The following is a 25,874-nucleotide window of genomic DNA, read 5'->3' as shown; positions in this document are numbered from 1 at the left end:
ATCCCAGTTCAAGTCTTGGTGGGACCTTCCTGTCTGGAATGTGTCCCATGTAACAAACTGATCAAGAGATGCAATGTGGTTCTAATGTTCTCGTTCCTTTCTTACTGCCATGAACACAGACTGTGTGTTTAATGTTAACAATAAATGCAACAACTCATGAGCCAGTAGCTCCTGTGGAAAAAATTCTACTTTGTCAGTGAATTAATTCAGTCTGCAACTGTCAGTGTCTGTCAGGATGGCCGAGCGGTCTAAGGCGCTGCGTTCAGGTCGCAGTCTCTCCTGGAGGCGTGGGTTCGAATCCCACTTCTGACAAAGGACATTTTCTCCACATTCCTATGCATCCACAATGGTACATTCCAAACCCAGTTGAAGCTGCTCTCCACTGAGGGGAGTGAGTGGTTGAACTGGCAGCAGAGGAGGCAAAGGAGCTTCCCTGTTATGGCCTGGTTTCCTCCAACATGGAGCAGCCACCAAAATCTAACTTCAATGTTGGATCAAAGTCTGCTGAAGAAATGTATTTTCTTTCAAGTCACATTTTGTCGATTAACTTCATAATCAGAGTCTCCATCTCATCACATGACTAAAGTCTGGGTTCTGTATTGGTGGTAAAATATCCTTCCATGCCCCTCACTAGTTTGCACACAGAAAAGCATATTTTACTGGTTTCAGATCTCTTAGCTTGTTCTCTCTCTTAAAGCAGCTGAGGCAGCTTTCATTGTGTGATTCATTTTAAAATATAAATATGGAACAGAACCATTGGAATCAGATGTCAGGACATTTGAAGGAATGTCAATCTCCTGTTGAAATGTTGCAGTGTGCAGCTGAGGCTCTCTGGCAGTGGCACCAGGAGCCCCAATGGCAGAACCTGGACCCTCCTGGAGGAGAACCACAGGTGAGGGCCTTCTTGGCTCCAGATTGATGGAAATCAAGTGTCTGAGGCTGTTAGCAGCCATGAAGTTGATCTGGTTGGCACTGGTATTTTTTCTTGCTGCAGCTCAGGAGTGATTCAGGAGAAGAGTTTCAGAACAGCCCAGGTTGGGGACTGGAATTTTAGAATTTCCCCTGGAACCAAACAACCTTGGAGGGTAAAAGCTCCAATCATAGCCACTCAGATGCAGCAGCAGAAGAAGCTGTCATCTACCCTGACAGTCAGAGCATCAAGTCAAGAAAACATCACCATCTTGTAGTTCCAAACCTCCACCTGTCAGCTTCAGCTACTTCTTATTGTGGGACTTTAAATTTGAACACAATGGAATTTGGACAAGGAGTTTTCCTTCCAGTCCAAACATCATCGTCCAGCCTCCAACCAGAGGTCCATCAGTTATCATGGAGCCACAGGTGGAGTCTGGGTTCTTTTCTAGAATGAGACGGCAATGACAGTCCTGCCAAGTGACATCACTGACATGAATGGATGACTTCAGTCATGACTGGATGACTTCAGTCACATGACTGGATGACAGTGGAGATGCCAATGTAGAGGTTGGGGAAATCGTCTCTGAGAATCCAGCTTGAACCCACAGCCTCCTTGTTTTCCAAAAACCCAAACAGCGACCATCAGTCTCCCTCCAATCCTGTACTTGGGTAAACAACAAAAACAGAGTAAAAGTCTCTGGCAACATATTTGTTTCCTGTAGGGTTTCTTCATGTATGTGTGATGTACCTGCTTTCCCAGAGGACTGCCATCTTTGTTCTGTGGGCTGACATGTTTTAGTGTCAGCACAGGTCATAGCGCTGAGACTGAACTCTCATTCTCCTCCAAGTAGTATTTCCACCTCACACTCCTGCATATTCAAGTGAACAGGGAACACAAACTTATGCTCAACTTCTCCTGTGTATTCATCCACAGTCACTAAACAACAACCAAACCAAACAAAAGGGGTTTGCTAGCATGGCGATCAGCTGTAGTTCACCCTCTTATCCAGGTCACATGACTCAGGAGTAGCGTGGCCATCTGGCAACCAAAGGGTGGCTGGTTTGATCCTCACTTTCTCCAGTGACCATGTCAAAGTGTCCTTGAGTAAGAGACTGAACCCCTAAATACTTCTGATGAGTAGGTTGGCTCCTTGCATGGCAGCCTTCAGCATCAGTGTGTGAGTGTGTGTGAATGAGTGGACATTGTTCAGCTCCTTGAGTGCTGCTGAGGTAGAAAGGCTCTGTACAAACTGAGTCCTTTTACCATTTCTTTCCTGCTTCTAGCAGCGCTGTCATCACTTCCTGTGACCGTGGAGGGAAGGGGTCCCCCTTCAGAATAAGTTTGATATCATTGTTACTTCCTCTTCAACATGCCTTTAGCAGACCAACTCAGAGAGCAGCACAGTGAGGTAGTGTGGCCGAGCGGTCTAAGGCGCTGGATTAAGGCTCCAGTCTCTGAGGAGCCGTGGGTTCAAATCCCACCACTGCCATCATGTCCCAGGTCACTGGAGAGGTGTGGCAGGTCTCTTACTGCCTCTCCTCTCTCTTCCACTGAGGTCTTCAAACCTGTGACCAGAAGAAGAACCCTCCTCTGAGCACCACTGCTCTGACTACCAGGTTACCTCATGGTGATCAGTGTGAAGTCATGGGGAGGTGGTCAGTTGTTCCTCTGTTTTATGACAGAGGCTTCATTGTGAATTAAATAATTTTAATTCTTTACTTGAAGTTTCACGCTGTTTCAATTGAAAAAGGCCAGTTCCTGGAGAAGATCTTCTAGGGGTCCAGGTTAAAGCGGTGCCCCAGCTGGCACCAGGCGCTGACCCAGGTCCTGCATGGGAGATACTGTCAGTTCTGTTCTGCACTGCTCACAACCACAGGCTGGTGTTGAGGCCTGCAGCAACCAGGGCCCCAGTCACCAAGAGTATAAAGGCTGGTCATTGTGGCAGTGGGAGGAGTCAAAATGAAGACAGACCAATGAGAGCAGGACGTTCCTGGAGAAGTCAGAAGAACTTGACCATGTTTCCTACAGTACCCAGGAGGCCTGGTAGTTGTTGAAGGAAGCTCCAAAAGCAAAGAGCAGACAGCAGGACATCAAAAGAAAAGATCCAGACACTAAAACTACAAGTAGAAACAAGAAGAAATACTAAAAGCTTTGGAAAGATACTACAAGGTTGGATATACATTATTATATACACTACTATTCTCCTGACTCCTAAAGAGGGACAGGAAACATTAGAATGTGGATCAGATCAGCTGATTTCAGTGTTGAGTCCATCCCTCCATCCACTTTCTGTTCTTATCCTTTAAGGGTCATGGGGGGGGGGGGCGGCGATCCCAGGTGACATTGTTCAAGAGGCAGGGTCAGCAGATCCCCAGTCTTTGAGGAGGCGTGGGTTCAGAGTTCACCCTGGACAGGTCAGAATTCCTGATGATGTCATCAGGGCTTTGACAGTAACTAGAATTCAGTCTTTGATGTCAGGAGAACATGAAAGAAACACAATTGAGGAAAGTAGAGGAGAACATTCAGCTTCATTAGAAACACTTGAACTGTTGAACAGTAGAATTTGTTAGAAACAGTTTACAACACTGAGTGACAGGATTGAAGAGGGAAGATTTTTCTACTTAAAATTTAATTCTAACTTTAAACTGGGCATGAACATTTTTAGTCGTTCATATTCTAACATGCAGAGGAAGTCATGTCATTCCCTTTTTAAAAAAAGAAAAAACATGTGAAGCTCCTCCCCCCAACTCCAGATGGACAGACAGACATGAGAGTGGCCAGGAAGCAAAGAAGTGTTGTGCTCCTCTCCAGTGCTCTGGTGTTGTTGTGTTCTTCTCAGCTCCATCATGAAGACCTGCTGGCACTGGGCGCTGGTGGAAGTTTGCAGCTCTCACTGGAAAGTCCTGAGGCTCCTCCCACTCTGAAGCAGGCAGTTGCTCCCAGCCAGCCCTCACTTTCACTCTCTGGTGTAGGAGTGAAGAACAAAATCAGAATCAAGAACCATCACTCTTTCATTGGGGCTCCTTTCTCCTTGTTCTGATCCAGAAATTCAACAGCTTCTATCATTGATTGACAGGAAATGTTGATGACACACTGGGATTTTTGTTCTCCTGCTGTCACTGTCAAGTGCAGCTTAACATGAGAGGTAGCAGGATCATTCATGTGTTCATGTTTCCAGCAGACAAGGAGGAAACCTGGGAGGACTTCAGTGACTCTGATCAGTGGTTCTCACTTCATCTTCTCAGTATAAAGTTTAAAGCGAGCTGGCCAGGAGTTGAACCTAGAATCTTCTGATCCGTAGTCAGACGCGTTATCCATTGCACCACCAGCCCTGTGAAGAAGCTGCTATGTTCATGTGTGCTTGCTGTTACAGAAAATCCCAACAACATGGTGGCATTTTCAGGGGACACAATGGTGCAGTGGTCAGCACTGTGGCCTCCCAGCAAGAAGGTTCAGCTCTCCTCCTATTTGGTTGCTAGGAACCTGAATCAGTCCTCAGTGGAGCGGTGCTGCTGAGGCTGAGTGAGGCTGAGTGAGGGACTGAGCAGGAGCCAGCAGGTCCAAGCAGGTTCAAGCAGGTTCAGGCAAACTCCCCTCGGTCCACCAACATCAAAGCAGAGGAACTGAGTTCATCGAACAAAATGATTCATATCATCTCCTCTTGGAATGTTCTGGAACTACAAGTACACTTAAAATGGCTGACTTATGACAACAGAAGGAACTTTGAAGTAGATTTGATTTATTTAAGTCAGTGACAGTCATTTTTTCAAGAATTTAGTTCAGGTAACTTGATTGTTTTACTAAGATGAGCTTTAATGTTATACCATTGAAAAAAGACCTTCATGTATTTATGATGACATCACCAATAGGAGCCTTCAGTCTGTCAGGGGGTAGAGTTCAGTCACCACCATGACATCAGAGTCAGAGTTTAGAGATCAAAGACAGACATTAAAGTCTCACATTAAAGTCTCTCTTATTAAAAAAATTAAAGTGTTATATCTTTGAAAATATACTGCAATACATGAAATATTATATTTACATGAATGGTAACCTCGTTCTTATATTCTTTAATATACTGCAATAGTAATGGACCCTCTATGACACTGTAGTGATGAATCTATCAAGGAGTAAAAATGATTATAATCAGAATTTTGAAGTCAAGTTTGAGATCAGTTTGATCCTCTATCTCCCTCCCCCCTCTCTCTCCCTGTCTCCCCCCCTCTCTCCCTCTCTCTCTGTCTCCCCCCTCTCTCTGTCTACCCCCCCTCTCCCTCTCTCTCTCCCCCTCCCCCCCTCCCTCTATCTCTCTCTCCCCCCTCTCTCTGTCTCTCTCTCAGGAGCTTTTAAATGAAAATTTTAATAAAACAGAACAGGAGACTGAAGAGTGATCACTCAAACCCACAGGCTGAATGGGACATCTTTTAAAAAATTGAACCACTGAGTAAAACCATAGAAGCGCTCCTGTCTAGTCGGTGCTAACAAGTTAGCTGTTGAGTGAGTCCAGCTGTGCTGTCTAGGAATCCTGGTCAAAAGCCTCCACTCATCAAACAGCTGGTGTGTTGGTGGATCTGTGGATCCTGCTGGAAGAAGCAGGGTGGAGCTCTGAATGGTTCCTGTCTCAAAGAGCTTCTCTGTGCAGCTCCCATCAGCTCCTAAAAACAGGAAACCAGCAGATTCAGTGTTGAACAGTGGCATTAAAATGTCTCAAAAGCTGTCCTGTCCACCATTTGTTGGTGCAAAGACATTTAAAAACACAAGTTGAACATTTGCCAAAGTTGCTCTCACCTTCTTTCAAACACCTGGAATGATTTCCTCCAAACCAAAAGAAACTGGTAAAAAAAAAAACAACAACAAAAACTCCTGGAGAATCAAACTCCACCCTCTGCTCCAACTGGACTTGGGACTTCAAATGACCCCCATTAAAAGCCTGCCTGCATCCCCATTCACTGACTGTTGTGCTGTGGGTCTCCTGGACAAACATGGCAGGATCCTCTTGATCTCCAGGAGAATAAAAGAGGGAACCCTAGAAAACAAGTCAGCGTGAAAGAGGAGCAGATTTTAAAACTCCTCATCATTTCCACCTCCAGGAGTGAAGCCTCCCGGGACCCAAGAGGCTCCAGCTGGCAGAGCTCTCACTGGTTTCTCCACCACCTCGCTAACCTGAGCTGGAGCATCTGAGAACCAAACAGTGACCCCCTTCACTCCAGAGCCGACTCCACAAACTCTGAGCCCCCACTTTACCCACAGCCAGCAGGCCTCCTCAACACTGCATGACACACGACGACTAAATTTAACACTTCTCATCAAGAGATCTGTCACAGGTGTCTACTGTGGAGGGTCAATCTATCCGTCCACATTCAGATCATTAACGCAGCGACTCCTAAGCACCAGTAGAGCCTGTTCATCGTCCCTGGGTGGGCTTGAACCACCAGCCTCTCGGTTAACAGCCGAGCGCGCTGACCGATTGCGCCACAGAGACTCTGAGTCACCTGCTTTTCATGAAGAGTTTTCAGGCTAAATTCAGTGTGTGAGGTCCACACTGCACATTTGAGGGACCATGAAGGACAGAGGAGAGTCTGGCTGTCATGGTGAAAGCCTTCAGCACTAGAACTGAAACAGCCCCACCATCTGAACCCCCCCAGACCAAACAGGCTTCATCAGAAACAGACACACCTCCTAGAACATCCAGAGATCATCAGTCTGATTAATAGAACATGACAAACAATCAAGAACATGTTATTGTTTGATCAGAAGCTGAAACAATGTTTCTATGTTTGTCAGTTCTGGTCTGAATGAAAGAGGAGGTTTTCTTGGTCATGTGACGTGGATGAGAGTTCAACTAGAACTTCCTGATTCAACAGGATTTGAGTTTGTTGGGATTTTGTCAAAGCCACCAACCAAACCTCTGAGTGGTGCAGATGTCTGCTGCCTCCTCAGAGCAGACTGGAGCTCAGCCTCACTCACCTGTGGGAGCCCCAGCAGAGCCACCGTGTGATGGAGTTTCAGTTTAGGATCCAAGGTCCTGGATTGAATTGGTGTTTTGTGTTTTTAGGCCTCCTGGCACCATCAATGGTAGAGCAGAGTGGAGCAGAGGAAGCGTGCTGGGCCCAGAACCCAGAGGTCGATGGATCGAAACCATCCTCTGCTAAAAGAAGAAAAATAAAATGATCCAGTGTCTTTAGAAATGTGTGTCTGTTAAAAAGAGGTTCATCAGGATTTTGTCTTCCTCCACAATCACCAACCATTGTGAGAGTTAACAACAGTCCACTTTCTGACTGAAGCAAAAGTAGACTTCAAAAGGTTCTTCTGATTCAACATAGCAGCTAAATTTCCATTTCCATTTCCTGAACAGGACAGGTTAAAAAAAGGGAGTCATGACTTCCTCTGTATGTTAGAATATGAACGACTAAAAATGTTCATGCCCAGTTTTAAGTTAGAATTAAACTGAAAATACCAAAATCTTCCTTCTTCAATCCTGTCACTCAGTGTTGTAAACTGTTTCAAACAAATTCTACTGTTCAACAGTTCAAGTGTTTCTAATGAAGCTGAATGTTCTCCTCTACTTTTCTCTATTGGGTTTCTTTCATGTCCTCCTGAGATCAAAGACAGAATTCTAGGTACAAATAAATACACTATCAAAGCCTCCTGATGACATCATCAATTCTGTCTTTGATCTGTGTCTGTCCAGCCTGTCCTGAGTGGATCCAACAGTTTCCCATGGGTGACTCTGTCGTGGTCTCTCTCCTCCTGCTGTCTCCAACTCTCAGAGTGCTTCTACTGGTTTCTCCCCATCGTCCCTGTTGCGAGGCAGAGCACTGGTGAGGACTGAGGCCAGTGATGTCATCACCTCCAGCTGAGACCTGCCAGGTGATCCTGCTTCATTCAACTCTGCTGCCTCTGCCACTGCCCTGACTGGTGAGGCTGACAGCAGGTTCTCTCTCATCTAAACTCTCTGTTTACAATGGAGGCTGAAATCCTTGTGATTGGTGGTTCAATCATCAGGTCTGTTGAACTCCCAGGAGCCACCACCTGCTGTCTTCCTGGTGCCAAAGTTTGTGGACATTATTGAACGTCTCCCGGACTCATCGACCTTCACCCCTCCTGCAGGTTCTCCCTGTCTCTGTGTGGGTTCTCTCTGGTTCTCCAGCTTCCTCCCACAGTCCAAAGACATCAAGAGGGTAGTGGTTACCTGGACACTCTAAATGACTGTGAGTGTGAATGGTTGTCTGTCTGTGTGTGTGTGTTGGTCCTGGGATGGACTGGTGACCCATCAAGGGTGAACCCAGGGCTGGACTGGCCATCTGGCCGATGCACATCTTTGGGCCGGCCCATAACTGTCATAATTTTTTTTTCAAAAGTGTATAGTTTTTAATCGACCGTAACGGTATCGGAGACGCGAAACGCGGCCCATTGGTTGATTTTCTTGAAGGACATTGGGCTCGTCCAATGAAATCTCTCAGCTCTCTCTCTTTCTCTTAGTCAAGCCATGCTGTTGCAATGGAAATGGAGGAGTCAGATCAGACAGTTGGAGACTATTTTAGTCACCCTTCTTCCACACAGAGGACTGATTTTTTTAAGTTTCATCCTCAACAAGATTCCATAAACCCTGTCGTCCAGAGGCTCTTCATTAGAACGGACGGCACGACGTGGAAATGGCTGACTTATTGTGGTCAACGTCATGCTTTGTTTTGTTTTGTTTGCCCTGCTTTTAGCAAGCCCAGTGATCCAAGTGTCTTCATTAGAGGCCTGACAGACTGGAGGCATGTGCACCAAAGAGTAGAGGAGCATGAGAGAGGCATGGCACAGAGGCAGTGTGCTGAGGCCTATTTTTGAAACTGCTCCAGAGCAAGACTGGCCTCCTCCTTGAGGGAAGACAGCTGACAGGACACCGTGAGCAGGTTAAGAAGCAGGGCTGGACTGGGACCAAAAAATGGCCCTGGCATTTCTCATCCCTGGCAGCCCTCCATGGTTATTTACACGATATGTGTAAGCACACGCCATACCAGAGGATGTATGCGCACATTTTGAAGTTTCAAAAATTAAAATAAAGTGCAGTATTCTACATGGAAGACAGTAACCATGTTAAAAGAGTGATACTCTTTCACTACTCAGAGACCTTCTTCTTCCACTACACGTTCCAACACCTGACGTCTCTTCTTCCCAGTCCAGCCCTGGAAAGAACGCGTCGAGTTTTGGAAATTCGGCTGCTTTTCTTCTCCGGTGTCTCTCTTTTTCGGCTCCTCCTTTCTCCTTCCTCTTACTGGGCAACATTCTTCATGGCTTCTGACTGCAAGGCGGCCGCTGAGTGGTGGCACTACAACTGGATGGGTCTGTTTCTCATTTTAACACAAAAACAAACTAACCGCTGTTCCTGCGTTTTTACCAGAAATATATATTTTGAAATGCCTGCTCACACCGGCCCATCCGGCTACATCCACCAAACTTTACACACATAATATAATATAATAATATAATATAATAACGCTGAACACAAGCCCCAAAGCAGTAGTTGTTTTGTTTTTCTTCATAAAGGAGGTGCACAGTCATGACTACGATATCTCTGGCAACAAACATGGAAGGGGCTTTGGGGTCTTGTGTTTCAGCTCTGTAACTTCTGGATGGCTGAAAATGTCAGAATCAGTCCTCTCACTGACATCCACCATTGGTGTGACTTTTGGTGGCTTCAGCTCAAATGAAACCAGGGAAGAGGGGCCAGACTTTGAGGAGCCCCTTAGGGTTAGTGGATGCCCCGGGACCGTGCTTGGGCCCCTTAGCACCTAGATGGCTGAAATTCCCAGCACATGCTACTCTGGGGCATCACACTATGTGTGTAAAGTTTGGTGGATGTAGCCCAAGTACAAACACCAGAACCCAGATTTGATCCTCAATTCTGCTCCAAAAGGCTCTCGGAGTGCAGAAGTCCCAGACCCTGATTTTGCCCAGTTTCACAAGGGGATAGTTTTTTCTCTTTGAACCTAGGAAGTTGAAATTTGAGTGTGTTGTTCTGTTCTCGAAGGATCGCATCTGTGCTGGTTTGACCCCCCTAAGTCCTTTCTGCTGTCCGTAAAGGGCGTGGCAAAGTCCAGTAAAGTCTTGAAATGAAGCATCATAACTGGTCAAAGTTGCTCCAAATGAGATGAGATTTCTGGGAGGAGTTCACACCTCTGCCAGAAACCAATATTTAAAACTTTGAAGCCCCACCTCCTTCCTGAAGCTACTTCCTGTTTGGGAGGGGGTTCTAGAATTATTCCACCAGATTAGGATTTCATAAAGTTTCAGGTCTGTACCCACTGGAGAGGCCAATGAGAGCAAAAGAGCAACAGGGTCAAAGGTCAACAGGCCTCGTGTCTCAGCCAGGCCTCAAAGGGTTAAGTGAGCCTTTTGGAGCTCCTTTGAAAAAAGGCCTGTCACCAATCTTGTTCAGGACCAACATGAAGGATCTTTGGAACATTTTCACATCTTTAAGACCGCCTTGACTCCTTTTTATAGCAGGAGTCACTGAACAGCACAAAGCTGCTATTGCAGCCATCAGGCCTCATTTCTGATCAGTTATTATTGTTGAAACAAAGCTGAATATCAATTATTGATTTTTATTGTCATCATTTTGAACACCTGATAAGAGAAACACAATAAAAACATTTGAAAAGGAAGGATCAGAGTGTTGTTGTACTGCAATACTACAGTACAGCATCAGAGACACTCAGTTATTGATTGCCTGAAAGATTGATTTACCCAGAAGAGGAACAGCTTTGTTGGAGCAGTAAAAATACACACATCAGAACGACAAAGTTACATTGGAAAAGAAACTACATGACATTACCAGCACAATATCTGAAGAACAGTTAGGATCAATTTAACTGGCCAGATAGTTAGGATTTCTTTAATGATATCCTTGATGAACCCAGACATCAGAGTGGTTTGTTCCCCTCAATCATAAATCTGACCCTGGTAACCCTCCTGATGAAGGTTGTTCCTGATTGTCTCTTGTTTGTATTCCTGCTGACCCCTGACCCTGGTAACCCTCCAGATGAAGGTTGTTCCTGATTGTCTCATGTTTGTATTCCTGCTGACCCCTGACCCTGGTAACCCTCCTGATGAAGGTTGTTCCTGATTCTCTCATGTTTGTATTCCTGCTGACCCCTGACCCTGGTAACCCTCCTGATGAGGGTTGTTCCTGATTCTCTCGTTTTTATTCCTGCTGACCCCTGACCCTGGTAACCCTCCTGATGAAGGTTGTTCCTGATTGTCTCATGTTTGTATTCCTGCTGACCCCTGACCCTGGTAACCCTCCTGATGAAGGTTGTTCCTGATTGTCTCTTGTTTGTCTTCCTGCTGACCCCTGACCCTGGTAACCCTCCAGATGAAGGTTGTTCCTGATGGTCTCATGTTTGTATTCCTGCTGACCCCTGACCCTGGTAACCCTCCTGATGAAGGTTGTTCCTGATTGTCTCTTGTTTGTCTTCCTGCTGACCCCTGACCCTGGTAACCCTCCTGATGAAGGTTGTTCCTGATTCTCTCATGTTTTTATTCCTGCTGACCCCTGACCCTGGTAACCCTCCTGATGAAGGTTGTTGCTGATTGTCTCATGTTTTTATTCCTGCTGACCCCTGACCCTGGTAACCCTCCTGATGAAGGTTGTTCCTGATTGTCTCTTGTTTGTCTTCCTGCTGACCCTGGTAACCCTCCTGATGAAGGTTGTTCCTGATTCTCTCATGTTTTTATTCCTTCTGACCCCAGACCCTGATAAAACCTCCTGATGCAGGTTTCTGTTTGCTTTTGTAACCCAATCCTGGAATATCCATGTCTCTCTGGGTTCATGTGGAGCAGGGGTTCGAGTGCCATCTCCACCTTAACACCAGATGTTACAGTTGATTGCAACTTTAGTTTTGGTTTGTAATTCTAAGATTGTACCACATAAAACACAAAAATACATTCATATGAACAATAATGAACTGGGCCCTTTAAGAAAATAAAGTGTCCTCATGTGAGTTTTCTCACTTTTGTTAACCTTGAAAGTTCACAGGCTCCAGGTCAGAGTTCCTTCAGATCAAGTGGGGTTTGATCTGTGAGTTCCAAAGCTAATAATCCCTGAGATTGAAAGTAGCAATGAGTGCATTCTTTCTACCGTAAACTGGAGCTGGTGCCGATCCAGATGCCTGGCGTGATCCTACCACAGAGCAGATGGTTCACCTGCTATTCCAGAGCATGTAGACACTGGTGTCTGGAATCAAGCTGGGTGGCTCACCATCTCTGGAATCTACTGGAATCTTGTGGACCGCCCCCACTGATCTAAAGACACAGGGTTCCAGTCTCTGTTGTGATTCATTCAGGACTGATCTCTCTTCTGTTTCTCTGTTGTTGAACAACTTTAGACCTGATGAGCAAAGCACTCAGTCCTGCTGAATGCAAGTACTTGTATGAAGATTCTCTCTTGTGGTTCAATTTCTTGAATTCAATTCTTGAATGAATTCACAGTAAAATTATTTCACTCTCACACAAAAAAAAAAAATACGCTCAGCATATTTTGACACAATAAGAATACCATTACATATTAAACTGCTCCTGTTTAACCAACGTGTCAATAAAAATATCAACTATTTCACATGTTTAACATGCTTTAAATCAATAACCTCACCAGTTTTTGGTGAAATCAACATTGTTAGTGTTTTAACTCAGAATAAAATAAATATGCGAATAAATCCCCATTTTTCTCTCTTTGCATAAAATACACCACTTTGCATGAAGACTTGTTCTCTAAACAATAACAACAAACATTCCTCACATCAGCACAAAACAGCTGTGTGCTAAGACCAGTAGAAGAAATGTGCATTTTAGGGTGCTCCTACAAACTGAGGTGCTCTTATGGCTCCAATAAACCCTGACAGAAGAATGGAGATTCAGCATAGCACCGCCCCCACAGCGTGAGGCAGCAGCAGCAGCAGCAGCAGCAGCAGCAGCAGCTCATCTACCAACAGTCAAAGGATATCTCTCTGATTTGCATGTGCTCCACTCCTGAAGGTGTCAGGGTTCAGACTCCCAGCAGGGCGGAATGAGTTGGCCGACGTGATGACCGATTATTCTGGTGTCAAACTGGCGTCAGGAGTCCTCCTGGCTCTGATTAATGTGGTCACTACCTGCGGCGCCACAGAATGGACAGCACATCTGAAATTAGAAAGAAGAGGACAGGCTTGGACGCCTGGGATAGAGGGTTGAATGTAGTATTTGAACGATAATCAGTCTCTAATCTCAGTTTATCTCATCGCTACCAGCAAGCAGGCTCACAATAGACAAGCAAAGGGGCAGCGTGAACATGTTAATAACATGAACGTCCCGTAATGTGAGGCGTTGTACAGTGATATCTTTGAATTAGCATTTTAAGTTAATTTTATGTAAACACAGTCAAATAAAGTCACATTACCACGCTACGCCGTAACTTGATTTTCTTCCCGCTCTTCTTGGAAACCAAACGTCTGTCAGCCGTCTCGTCTCCTCTCCTACGCGTCTCTGCATTGAGCTGTTGGGCTGAGAGCGCCCCCTGCAGGTTCGGTGCACTTCCGTTGGGGGCAACTGGTTTTGCAGCGTTTTCATTTTGGAGCCGCTTTCTTGGTTCGCTTCCTGTTGTGCGATGCATCGTTTCTCTGTTTGCGGCGCAAAATGTGATGATGCATTTGTTTTTGTTTGTTGCATCACGCTTTTTTCACTTGCACCGCGTTAGTCTTTTTACCACCTCGTGTACATGGAGCCGGTCTGGGCCTACATCTCAGCAGACCCTTGCTACTGCTCTGCGTTGTGTTGAGTGTTGAGTGGGAGAAGGAGACTCAGTGTTTGGTATTCGCCCAAACAGGTGGTGTAATTTATTTCTGCACAGAAATAAATTTGAAAAATGCAGCAGCATTCATCCACCGGACCGGGGGCGCCGCCAGAAATTTTGGGCCCCTTGAAAGATTCAAATTTTGCCCCCCAAATCCCCCCCCCCCCATCATCATAACTGCCTTCTTTGTCAGACTTTTCATTGCCTGTTCATGGACCATGAGTTTGTGTGACTTTAAATAAACGTATAAACTTATTACAAGTTACTTAATTACAAAGCCTGGAAAACTTTCTGAAGTGCTGAATGTTGTGTTGATTTGAACTAAGAATCTGACCAAAACTCGATCATAGACCTGCGACCTAGGGTGTCCTGGTGCCACGTGCACCGGTGGGCATCCTTCAAGCAAACATGGTGTTCGTTATGGACAAACTGCGACTTGCACAGAAGTCCAATAACTGAACACCACTCTGGTTCAGGTCGGGCCTGCCGTCCCTCCCAATCACACCCCTCCAGGTCACGCTGTCGTTGCCCACGTGAGCGTTGAAGTCTCCCAGTAGGACAATGGAGTCCCCAGCCGGAGCACCATCCAGTACTCTTCCCAAGGACTCCAAAAAGGGTGGGTACTCTGAACTGGTGTTCGGAGCATTCGCGCACACCACCGTCAGGACCCGTTCCCCGACCCGAAGGCGCAGGGAAGCAACCCTTTCGTCCACCGGGGTAAACCCCAACGTACAGGAAGAGGGTCGAGGGGCAAAAACATGTGAGACAAGCCCCCAGCACCAGCACCACCCCACCTCTCCCACCAGCTCGTTGAGGTTTCACCACGTTTCAAAATAATGCGTCTCAATGGGGTTCCAGCTTTCACTGAGTGGCTGCCTTTTTTTCTGTCCCAGTCTGTGCAGAGATAAAAGCAATTCCAATCCTTTTTTGTCTTTTCCCTGCCATTTGCTGCCTTTTTGTACTTCAAGTTCATCACCAAAATATTTCCACTACATACAAACAACATGAAGACATCTTCACTTACACTGCTCACACAGTAAAGACTTCAATGCCCAGGTCGAGGTGCCGAGTCTTCTTTGTAGCAAAGTCACAAATTCAATATTTGAAGTCCAGTGAGCGAGCCAATTCCCTTTCAGCTGAAAGTGTTGCAGGACCCTTCAGGCTCTCTTGCCCCATGGTCGACCTGAGGTGACTCAGGATCAGTCTGAGTTCACTGAATGCCCTTCCTCCACCAGCAACCGTAACGGGCAGAGGGCAAAAAAATCCAAAGTGCACACAAACCTCTCCAAAAATGCTCTGGAGTTGCATTTGATAGACTGCATAGAGCAGATCAGGACGAGTGCAGTCAGAAGGGAGAGTGGCAGAATGGACTGCACTGTTTCAGGGATGCAGGCCAGTGAGATGCATTGTAGTGAACTCACACTCAGCCTTCCATGAGTTCCCCTAACAGTCAATAATTTAACTGAACTGTGATGAAGGCTGGAAGTAACACAATAAAGAAATCAACTATAAAGAATGTGTGACAGATTAGACCCACATAGGGATACCCACACGCCCCCAACCCACAAGTTGGGTTTGTGGCAGAGCACTGATGGACCAGGGCCTTAAAAACTAGAATCCTACAGCCTTTATGTACTGCTTAGCTCCTTCTCCAAACCTGGTTCCAGTAGTTTGGGTGGGCGTGTCCTCCTGAAGCTGAATCTGTGCATATTGAAGGCACCGATTAGTCATGAGTTCAGCACCAGCAGAACGTAGTATTTTATCTTGTACTGAGTCCAGTTTATCTCGCAAGTTCACCCACTTCAGCTGTTTGTTCACCATGACGACAAAGGCAGCGTTTTTAAATGAGAACTGGCACTGCACCGCTCGCTGTAAACTTGTTCTCCTGGTTGGCTCATCGGGCCGCGTTCACCAGAACCCTGTTCTCATTCACGAGCGTTTAGAACTCTCAAGGCCAGTGAGCCTACCTTCTTGGAGAAGAACTGAGGGACCAGTTGTCTGCCTCTTTTCTTCCTCTCTTCTTTCTCCCGTCTTCCTCTTCGTTTGAGCCAACCAGACTTCATTATTACCGCTCGTTTCTCACACCGTCCATCAGCGACTCAGCGGCTGTGAGCGCACACCTGCAGCAGCGGCAGAGTGACGGAGCTCAGAGCGGCATTCGCGGGTTTGAATTGGACTGCACCATTGTGCAAGAGGGGGGGGGGGAAATGACAATGTGATGAAGAACTCAAGAAAAAAGTAATGGAAATCGACAACCATGTTTAATTAGATCATTTTAAATGATCTTTTTTTTTTTTTTACTTTACAGCCCCACTGAGGGCCCCTGTCAGTGCTCGGGCCCTTAGAACCGTTCCCATGTACCCCCCCCCCCCAGCAGCGCCCATGGTCATGCCATCCATTGGCTCACCAGCCCTGTGAAAACCTCTTCATGTTCATGTGTACTTCATTTTACAGAGAATCCAAACGATCTGGTGGCATTTTCAGGGGACACAATGGTGCAGTGGTGAGCACTGCTGCCTCCCAGCAGGAAGGTTCCAGATTGGAGCCCCAGCTGTGTGCGTCTGCATGTTCTCCCTGTTCCTGCGTGGGTTCTCTCTGGCCTCAGTGGCAGGTAAAATGGTGCTTCAGTGGATCATGTGATCAACTCATGTGTGTCCTCACTGCTCCACAGGTCTGTCAAATGTTCTGTAAAATAGTTGGACCCAGCAGAGCTGCTAGATTCGGAGTTGATGGAGTCGTTGCAGATACCAGGGTCCAAAGTCCAGCTTGAACCTGGTTTGTGCAGCTCTTTGTCAAGCTAGCAGCCATTCTTGTCACTGCCAAGCTAAAGTGACTTCTGTCAACAAAGGTCAACATACAAAAGGACATTTCTACTGGCAGTTCAATATTTTGATCAAACTCCTTTTTCAGAGCTGGAACCTTCCTCTAGTGTCAGCTTTCTGTTCCCATCTCTATGTTAACGGTCAGTTTTGACCCACGTCTTCAATCAGCTGTCAAATAAACAAACAATTTTCTATCCTCCAAGTTGTTTCCATCTCTTGTTTCCTTGTTAGGCTTCCTTATCCATGGAAATATTGGTTTGAATATTTAGTTGTGGGCCTCTGGACCTTTTTTTAGTCACTAAACCCTCGATTTCAGTTAAAAAAATGGTAAAATGAACCTCAAGAAAATCCTAGAAATAAACCAAAGGTTGTTGTGTTTCCTGACCGTTACTGAGGGTGTTAGAACACATCTCTGACATGGATTGGTTTGATTTAGTATTCATTTTAATATCATTAACTATCGGAACATCCATGGTGTTATGGGTCAGTTTAGACCCTCATAAATTTACTTCAAGAAAAAGAGAAAAAAAGTCTCTTTTTCAGCAACAGAACTTTAATACAAACACAAAATGAAAAGCAGAACAAGCCAGAACCCAAAATATGGATTTGGAAGGTGTGACAGTCTAGACCCCACTGTCACTGTTTGTCCCTAACCCACCTCAATAAGTGCACAATTGTTTGGTGGGATAACATGGACAAACCCGGAAACAACCAGCAACATTAAAGGACATTTATTCAACAAAACCATGCATCAAACAAACAAATTACAACCTTCTCCCTCACCAGGGCTCTGAACTGGATCCTAAAAGAGTCAGGGTGGGGCTGGAGCCTTTAAGTAGGCGTCGAAGGCTACGCCCAAATTGGGGCGAACCATTCCCTGTCCGGAGACAGGGGAACTTGAACAGTACATGGACATGTGAATGGGTTTGGTCAATGAAGGACACTGGACATTTGTTTATTGCAAAGTGGCAGATATATATGGTCACTGAAGGACATGGTGTTTCTTTGCTGTATGTTAAGGTACACAGAACAATTTGGGAAAACAATACAACTCCCCTTAACTGGTCTTTGGTCTGTCTGGTGGGAGGGGCCATGAGAGTATATAAGGGGTGAGAGTGGGCTTACAAGGCAGTCTGCTGTTAACTCTGCTGGGGTGAGGTGCTCATTGCTGAGGTCCAGAGGTGAATATTGTTTCTCAAAAGTTCTATTGTTTCCAAGTTATGATGTTCTTTCTATTGATTAAGCTAAGAGTAAACCATGGTTGATATGTGCATTGACTTATTCTTGTTGAAAGTGTTGTGACTGCTAAAACATAGAATATGCATATTTGATTTATTCTTGTTGAAAGTAACTGCTAAAACATAGAATGTATGTGTTTGATCATTGTTAAATAATTTGATTTGCATTTTGCTAAATTAATTTGTATGAGTTATTATGCTTTTGTTTTGAACTTGTTATTGAGTTTTGATTATTTTTATTACAGACCTCTGGTCCCTTCTGTATATAGCTGCTTTATTACATTTGTGTATCACAACTGGGGAAATATTGTTACAACTTATGCAACTCTGTCGTGTTTTGCCATCAATGGTTTAATGTCTGGGTCTCACACTACCCATACCCGTGTCTGGGGTGTGACAGAAGGTCAACAAGCAACAACCAGTCAAGCAAATCAAACCAACAGAAACCAGTTACTGGTTCAAAACCAGTAAAAAACAAAAACGGAGGAAAAGTCTACGTGTGTAACAACATGTGTGTGTCAAAAACTGACCCACTTCTTTTGCCAACATGAGCCCACAGTGGTGGTGTCTCTAAAGAGGTGGAGCTCTGTCCTTCACCTGCTAGGTTCCAGCAGGCAGCTCAGGTCTAGTTTTCTTCACTGAGCCTCCATGATGAGTTTCCTCTGAGAAGTTCTTGTCCAAGGTCCCAGCTGGTAAAATCATTGTCACCAGTGATACTGGGACCCTGCAGTCCAGTGGTCTTATCAGGACCACACTGGACCTGCAGTCTTTGTTTGTTGTGGTGTTGTGCAGGTCGATAGGAGAACAAGGCTTAGAGTCCCTGAAGCTCCCATGACTGGGAGAGGAGCTGCTGGCAGTGTTGCTGACAGTGCACTTCTGACTTAAGGTTTGGCTCTGATTGTTGCATCATCCTATTTTGATCACTGGTCCAGACAGACCCTCACTATTTGATCATTCAGTGAACATTTGTTGGTTTGATTTGGTTGAACTAGAGCTTCCTGACAAAGTCAAAAAGCCTTGATGCAGTCCACAAATTGATGTGGTTCTTTGCTGCATTTAAAACCTCACACAGGAGGAAGGTTAAATCACGTGACCATCACCTTTTGTAAGGAGGTTTTGTCTTGATGTCACTGCCTTTCTACAATTTCATTTAGCAGACGCTTTTGTCCAAAGCAACGTACAACACAAGAAAGAATTAAGACCTAATTAAGGAAAAGTCCAAAGGAAGCACAAAAGTACTACAGTGGTGACTTGGTCACAGGTACCGCCATCTAGCGGCAGAAGAAGTGTCGCCCCCCTCTTTTTTTTTAATATAACAGACATACAACACACTTAGTGCTACATAATCACTAAGTGCTGGGTCTTGGACCCTCTGACTGATTCTACCCCACAGGACAAAGAGGAGCAGAGTCAGGTTAAGTGCCTCGGTGCTCTCTGAACAATTGAGTCTTCAATTGTCTCTTAAAAGTAGAGAGGGACTCAGCAGAACGCACAGAGTTCGGTAGTTTGTTCCACCATTTGGGAACAACAGAAGTGAAGAGTCTGGCTAGGGATTTGGAGCAGCGCTGGGCTGGAAGCACCAGGCGTCTTTCGCATGCAGAGCGTAGTGGGCGAGGAGAGTAGACCTGGATCAGGGATTCCAGGTAGGCTGGAGCTGTTCTTGTGACTGTTTTGTAAGCCAAGAGAAGTGCCTTGAATTTGATCCTGGCTGCCACTGGAAGCCAGTGAAGAGAAACCAGCAGCGGGGTGACATGTGTCCTTTTGGGCTGGTTGAAGACCAGATGTGCTGCTGCATTCTGGATCATCTGCAGAGGCTTGAATGAGCATGCAGGGAGGCCTGCCAGAAGAGAGTTGCAGTAGTCAATGCGTGAGATGACAAGAGCCTGAACCAGAATCTGTGTGGTCTGTTGGATCAGGAAGGGTCTGATCTTCCTGATGTTGTAAAGGGCATAACGGCAAGACCGAGAAACTGAGGCCACATGAACCTGAAAGGTCAGTTGGTCATCAATCATGACACCCAGGTTTCTGGTTGAGTTTGTGGGTGCAAGTAGGCTCGGGTCAAGTTGGACACTGACGTGAGGCTGAACAGATGGACAAGCTGGAAAGACCATAAGTTCAGGTGGATCCAGAACACAAGGTGGAGGTCAGTCAGGACCCCAGAAGGAGACCAGCATCTGGAAGGTGGAGATGCAAAAATAAACAGTATTTCCACCTCACACTCCTGCATGTATTCAAGTGAACAGGAACACAGATTCATGCTCAACTTCTCCTGTGTGTTCATACACAATCACTAAACAACAACAACCAAACAAAGGGGGTTTGCTAGCATGGCTGCTGAGGTAGAAAGGCTCTGTACAAACTGAGTCCTTTTACCATTTCTTTCCTGCTTCTAGCAGCGCTGTTGTCACTTCCTGTGACCGTGGAGGGAAGGAGTCCCCCTTCAGAATCATTTTGATATCATTGTTACTTTCTCTTCAACATGCCTTTAGCAGACCAACTCACTGACTAGCTCAGTGAGGTAGTGTGGCTGAGTGGTCTAAGGCACTGGATTAAGGCTCCAGTCTCTGAGGAGGCGTGGGTTCAAATCCCACCACTGCCATCATGTCCCAGGTCTCTGGAGAGGTGTGGCAGGTCTCTGCCAGCCTCTCTGTGCTGCAGGTGTTGGCTGCTTTTATCACTCTGGGAAGAAAATGTCCTGAAGTTGAGGTGTTCTCCTCATCTTGAACTCTCCAAAACAACAATGTGCAGTAACGCTGAGCTGCCTTCAAGCCAACAACATGGGCACAGTGTACCCAGAGCCACAGGCTCCTCCCAGTATATGCAGCACTGCCAGTGACCTCTGCTTCAGTGTAACGGTGACGCTCCAAACTGAAGCTGATCCAGGACCAGCTCAGGAGGAGCCATGGAGCAGACAGGCTCTCTGATTTAATGCTGCTGTCTATTGAGAGGAACATCCCAGTTGACTCCAACAAGGCTGCTGATGTCTTCAAACCCAGGACCAGAAGAAGAACCCTCCTGAGTCCACAGACCTGAGCACCGCTGCTCTGACTACCAGGTTACCTCCTGGTTATCAGGGTGAAGTCATGGTGAGGTGGTCAGTTGTTCCTTGGGTTTTATTCCAGAGGCCTGGTAGTTAAACACAGAATTAAATCATTTTAATTCTTTACTTGAAGTTTCATGCTGTTTAGCTGGAAATGTTTTCCAACTTCCTCCATGCTGGTGCCCCATCACACACAACAGGTGCACTTGTCCTCTTTTCACCTCTGACCCTCAAACATTCAGTCTTCCAGTGAACATCCAATTGTCCTCTGAAATAAGAGATGAATCTTTCCCTGCTGAGACTCCTGATCTCTGACTGTCACTAGCATGTGCTAGCAGAATACAGCACTCCTTCTTCATGATCTGTCTTTGTCTCTGACCAGCTCTCCTGCTCTCTTTCCTCCTACCAGTCAAAGCAGACATCCGCACCTACTGAGCTTGGATCTGCTGCCCGTTCCTGCCTGGTAAAAGAAGGAACCAGCACCTGTTTCTCCAGGCTGAATGAACTCCAGGACGTTGGCCAGCCGTGTCAGTTGAAACCTTATTTGTCCAAATAGAGAAAAAAATAAGTCTGATTGTTGATGAAAGATGTCATCATGGCTTTGAAACTGTGGTTGGGGACCAGCAAACATGAGCACATTCATGGAAGAATAGCAGTAAAAAAAGGAAGTGTTAGTTAGCAAGTACTCACCAGTCTGTCACTATCATACTTGATTCTAGTGGAACAAAATGGCTGCTGCTGACTGTGCTGCCTGGTGGAGGATCACTCTTCACCATCCTCTCAGGCCTTGATGGAACCAAAAAGGCCAGTTCCTGGAGAAGATCTTCTAGGGGTCCAGGTTAAAGCGGTGCCCCAGCTGGCACCAGGCGCTGACCCAGGTCCTGCATGGGAGATACTGTCAGTTCTGTTCTGCCCTGCTCACAACCACAGGCTGGTGTTGAGGCCTGCAGCAACCAGGGCCCCAGTCACCAAGAGTATAAAGGCTGGTCATTGTGGCAGTGGGAGGAGTCAAAATGAAGACAGACCAATGAGAGCAGGACGTTCCTGGAGAAGTCAGAAGAACTTGACCATGTTTCCTACAGTACCCAGGAGGCCTGGTAGTTGTTGAAGGAAGCTCCAAAAGCAAAGAGCAGACAGCAGGATATCAAAAGAAAAGATCCAGACACTAAAACTACAAGTAGAAACAAGAAGAAATACTCAAAGCTTTGGAAAGATACTACAAGGTTGGATATACATTATTATATACACTACTATTCTCACTGACTCCTAAAGAGGGACAGGAAACATTAGAATGTGGATCAGATCAGCTGATTTCAGTGTTGAGTCCATCCCTCCATCCACTTTCTGTTCTATCCTTTAAGGGTCATGGGGGGGGGCGATCCCAGGTGACATTGTTCAAGAGGCAGGGTTCACCCTGGACAGGTCACCAGTCCATCAGGAGAAATGAGGTGGTCGGTATCATGCAACCTAAACTAAAACATTAGTCAGATCAAATTCAGATTAAAGCAAGAGTCTCCAGATCAAAGTCAGAATTCCTGATGATGTCATCAGGGCTTTGACAGTAACTAGAATTCTGTCTTTGATCTCAGGAGGACATGAAAGAAAGACAATTGAGAACAGTATATGAGACCACGGCGGCATGATGGTGCAGTGGTCAGCACTGTGGCCTCACAGCAAGAAGGTTCTGGGTATGAGTCCAGGCTCGGGTGCAGAATCTGCATCTTCTCCCCGTTCATGCGTGGGTTCTCTCTGGTACTCCAGCTTCCTCCCACAGTCCAAAGACATGTAATTGGGGACGAGGCTGATTGATACTCTAAATTGACTGTAGGTATGAATGTGAGTGTGAATGGTTGTTCGTCTCTGTATGTTGGCCCTGCGATGGACTGGCGACCTGTCCAGGGTGAACCCCGCCTCTGGCCTGTAGATGCTGGGATAGGCTCCACCCCCCATGACCATCAATGTGGGTGTTTTGTTAATTGCATGCCACATGAAATTATTATTGGTCACTTTTCGAGCGACTGTCTCACAGTAGCAAGACAATAACACCTCCTTTTGACGTTGACAGTTTGTTCAACACTAAACTTCATCCAGTACCATGTTGTCAAACACTGGAACCTCCACAGCACCTGAACAGGGACTTGAACCCTGGACCCTCACATTAAAAGTCTGATGCTCTGCCGTCTGAGCTCCTCAGGCTCTTTCTACAGCATTGAGACAGGAACAGAAACACCTGTGAAGGTCAAACTGATGCTTTCTTGACTTGTTCAGTCCTCCATGTTGAAGTCCACCATGCTTTTGATTGGCTCTGATTCTCTGTGGCAAAATCCAACAAGAGGCTCCAAAAATGTCCTGAATGTCACAAGGTAAGGCAATTTTATTTGTAGAGCCCGTTTTCACAAACAGTTTGTCTCAAAGGGCTTCACATGGCATCATAACAACATCCTCTGCCCTTAGACCCTCACATCGACTGAGGAAAAACTCCATAGAAAACCCTTTTAACAGGGAAAAATCTGAGAAACCTCAGGGTGAGCAACAGAGGAAGGATCCCTCACCCAGGAGGACAGACGTGCAGTAGATGTTGTTACAGACAAGAAAACAGTTTACAATGCAGAATGTGGGAAACATGGAAATGTTAATAACAGCTGAAGAAGGAAGCTTCTGGTAGGGGAGGCAGGGAGAGCAAGCCAGCTTGATGGGGGACTGGATGGCAGACTGGTTCATGGAAGGGGAGCGCAGGCCGGTAGGGAATAAGGGGGGGGGGGGGCGATGCAGGCGGCGGTTGGGGCTCTGGTGGATCTGTGGAAACACAGAGAGACTGCGAGACACCAAGGCCAAACTACAAAGTGCAACAAGTAGTGGTAGTGACAGTTCCAAAAATGTGCAGGGAGGAGAGGAGGAGGGAAGGGCTCCATGTAACCTGATGTGTCCCCCAGCAGTCTAAGCCTGTAGCAGCATAGCTATCAATGGTTCAGAGCTACCTGAACCAGTCCTAACTGAAGGCTCTGTCATAGAGGAAGGTCTTAAGCCTGGACTTAAACGTAGTTAAAGTGTCTGCCTCTCTGACCCATGGAGAGAGCTGGTTCCACAGTAAAGGAGCCCGGTAACTAAAGGCTCTACCTCCCAGTCTGTTTTCAGAGATACTGGGAATCACTAAAAGACCTGCATTCTGGGAGCGGAGTGCTCTGGTCGGACAGTAGGGACTAATGAGCTCTTTCAAATAGGATGGAGCTTTATCATTGAGAGCCTTATAAGTTAGCAGAAGGACTTTGAAGTCGATTCTAGATCCTACAGGAAGCCAGTGGAGAGAAGCTAAAGTGGGAGAGAAGCGTTCTCTCTTCTTAACTCCCGTCAAAACCCTCGCTGCAGCGTTCTGGACCAGCTGGAGACTCTTTCGAGAGTATTTAGGACATCCTGACAGGAGAGAGTTGCAGTAGTCAAGCCGAGAAGTGATAAATGCATGCACCAGTTTTTCAGCATCACTCTGGGAAAGGATCTTCCTAATCTTAGCGATACTTCGCAGATGGAAGAAGGCGGTCCTGGTCACATGCTTTAAGCACCAAAGAGAAGCCACCTTGGAGGATTTCAGTGACTTTTATCAAAGGTCCCACTTGAGTAGGAAGTTCCAACCGAGCTGGCCAGGAGTTGAACCTAGAATCTTCTGATCCGAAGTCAGACGCGTTCTCCTTTACGCCACCAGCCCTACAGGAAAGGTTTGTCTGAATAGAAGAAAGGCAACATGTTCATTTGTACTTGATTTGACAGGAAGTTTCAATGATAGGGTGGCATTTTCTGGTTTTGTGCTGCCAGATTGTCTAAATATCAAGTTTACATCATCAAGTTATCACTGGAACACGAGGAGAGAATACAGTAATAAAAACATGATCATTTACAAAATATATCATACATGAATTATTTTACATGAAATGATTCACTTTTTGAAGAAGAAAATAAGAAAGACAACCTAAACGACCAGGGCTCTGCACACGACGTGTAGCGACCAGCGGGACGGCTTTGGCCCTCTTAATGACTGCTAAGTGTCACTGACAGAAACTGACGCCTCAAATGGAGACGTGAGGCCAACAAGAACACCCTTCAGCAGCTTCCTGAACACTGTCTCTCCCTAGAATTGCAGATTATTCACAACACAGTAAAGTGTTGAAGGAGGAACTGTTGCCTCTTCTTCTGCCCAGGATGGTTCCACCTCAGGGGAGAGGTTCACTAAATACTCATCAGCTTCTCTGGTCCAAGAAAATTGATGTTGGCTCACAGAGACCAGATGCAGAGTCAGACCTGAGACTTCAGTCCAACCACCTTAAGATGGAGGAGAAGAAGCCCTGATTTCTGGGTCTCAGTCTTTTTCCACTCTCTTGGCTCCACCCACACAGGGGGCGGATCTATCATCAGCCACATCTGGAGCATCCCAGCATCCCTGGATATGTGGAAAGGGTTTTTTCAAGAATGGCCACCAAATGGAGTGACAGCAGGAACAGGAGCTCCATGGAGCTCAAAGGAGGGATCCCTCTCAGCTTGGAGCAGTCCCGGGGCCTCATGTATCAACGAGGTTTACGCAAGAAAAACTTGCGTACGCCAGGATCGACGCTCATGTTCAGATGTATCAATGCGAAAAATTCTGCGATTCTTGCGTTGTTTCACCCGAACTCTAGAGCTGCCGTAGAAGTTGGCGGAAAGCCGATTCTTGCGTTAACTGCACTTTGGTCAGTTGGCGACACCCTGTGGCGGTGTTTGGTAACTGGCATTTTTTGATAACCGCACATACATTGGGTCCAAAAAGCCTTCCAGCGGGAGATGGCGGACCATTCCGGGGTGAGTCAGTCGACCCTCGGCCAGGCCAGGCCCTGGGTGGGGGACCTGATCATTGAACAGACCAATATTAATTTGCAGCAAGAGCCGGATTCTCTAATGTCTAATTCTCTAATGACTGCACTCATGTTGCCAGAAAAATGCCGTCCCATGAGGAACACGCTTACGTTCATCGTAAGGGTTTCCACTCCAATGTGCAGATCATCGATGCGCAGAGGCTGGAGGGATG

At 46.2% G+C, this 25,874-nt stretch overlaps 6 non-coding genes across 6 annotated transcripts; 3 read left to right on the top strand and 3 right to left on the bottom strand.

The window, feature by feature from the left end:
• The first annotated feature begins 229 nt into the window (after positions 1 to 229).
• trnal-cag (transfer RNA leucine (anticodon CAG)) lies at positions 230 to 312 on the top strand. The gene has a single exon. It is a non-coding gene; the product is annotated as a tRNA-Leu (tRNA).
• A 2,008-nt stretch (positions 313 to 2,320) lies between these two features.
• Positions 2,321 to 2,402, top strand: trnal-aag (transfer RNA leucine (anticodon AAG)). Its single transcript has one exon. It is a non-coding gene; the product is annotated as a tRNA-Leu (tRNA).
• Positions 2,403 to 4,172: 1,770 nt separating this feature from the next.
• Positions 4,173 to 4,245, bottom strand: trnar-acg (transfer RNA arginine (anticodon ACG)). Its single transcript has one exon. It is a non-coding gene; the product is annotated as a tRNA-Arg (tRNA).
• Positions 4,246 to 6,318: 2,073 nt separating this feature from the next.
• trnan-guu (transfer RNA asparagine (anticodon GUU)) lies at positions 6,319 to 6,392 on the bottom strand. Its single transcript has one exon. It is a non-coding gene; the product is annotated as a tRNA-Asn (tRNA).
• Positions 6,393 to 20,301: 13,909 nt separating this feature from the next.
• trnal-aag (transfer RNA leucine (anticodon AAG)) lies at positions 20,302 to 20,383 on the top strand. The gene has a single exon. It is a non-coding gene; the product is annotated as a tRNA-Leu (tRNA).
• Positions 20,384 to 24,451: 4,068 nt separating this feature from the next.
• On the bottom strand, positions 24,452 to 24,524 carry trnar-ucg (transfer RNA arginine (anticodon UCG)). The gene has a single exon. It is a non-coding gene; the product is annotated as a tRNA-Arg (tRNA).
• Between the last annotated feature and the right edge of the window lie 1,350 nt (positions 24,525 to 25,874).

The sequence above is a fragment of the Aulostomus chinensis genome, chromosome 1 (assembly GCF_037954235.1).
Source record: "Aulostomus chinensis isolate RoL2024-O1b breed Wild chromosome 1, RoL_Achi_v1.0, whole genome shotgun sequence".
Taxonomy (NCBI): Eukaryota; Metazoa; Chordata; class Actinopteri; order Syngnathiformes; family Aulostomidae; genus Aulostomus; species Aulostomus chinensis.
Note: the sequence above shows the minus strand (reverse complement) of the source record. Positions and strands in the feature narration are given on the sequence as shown.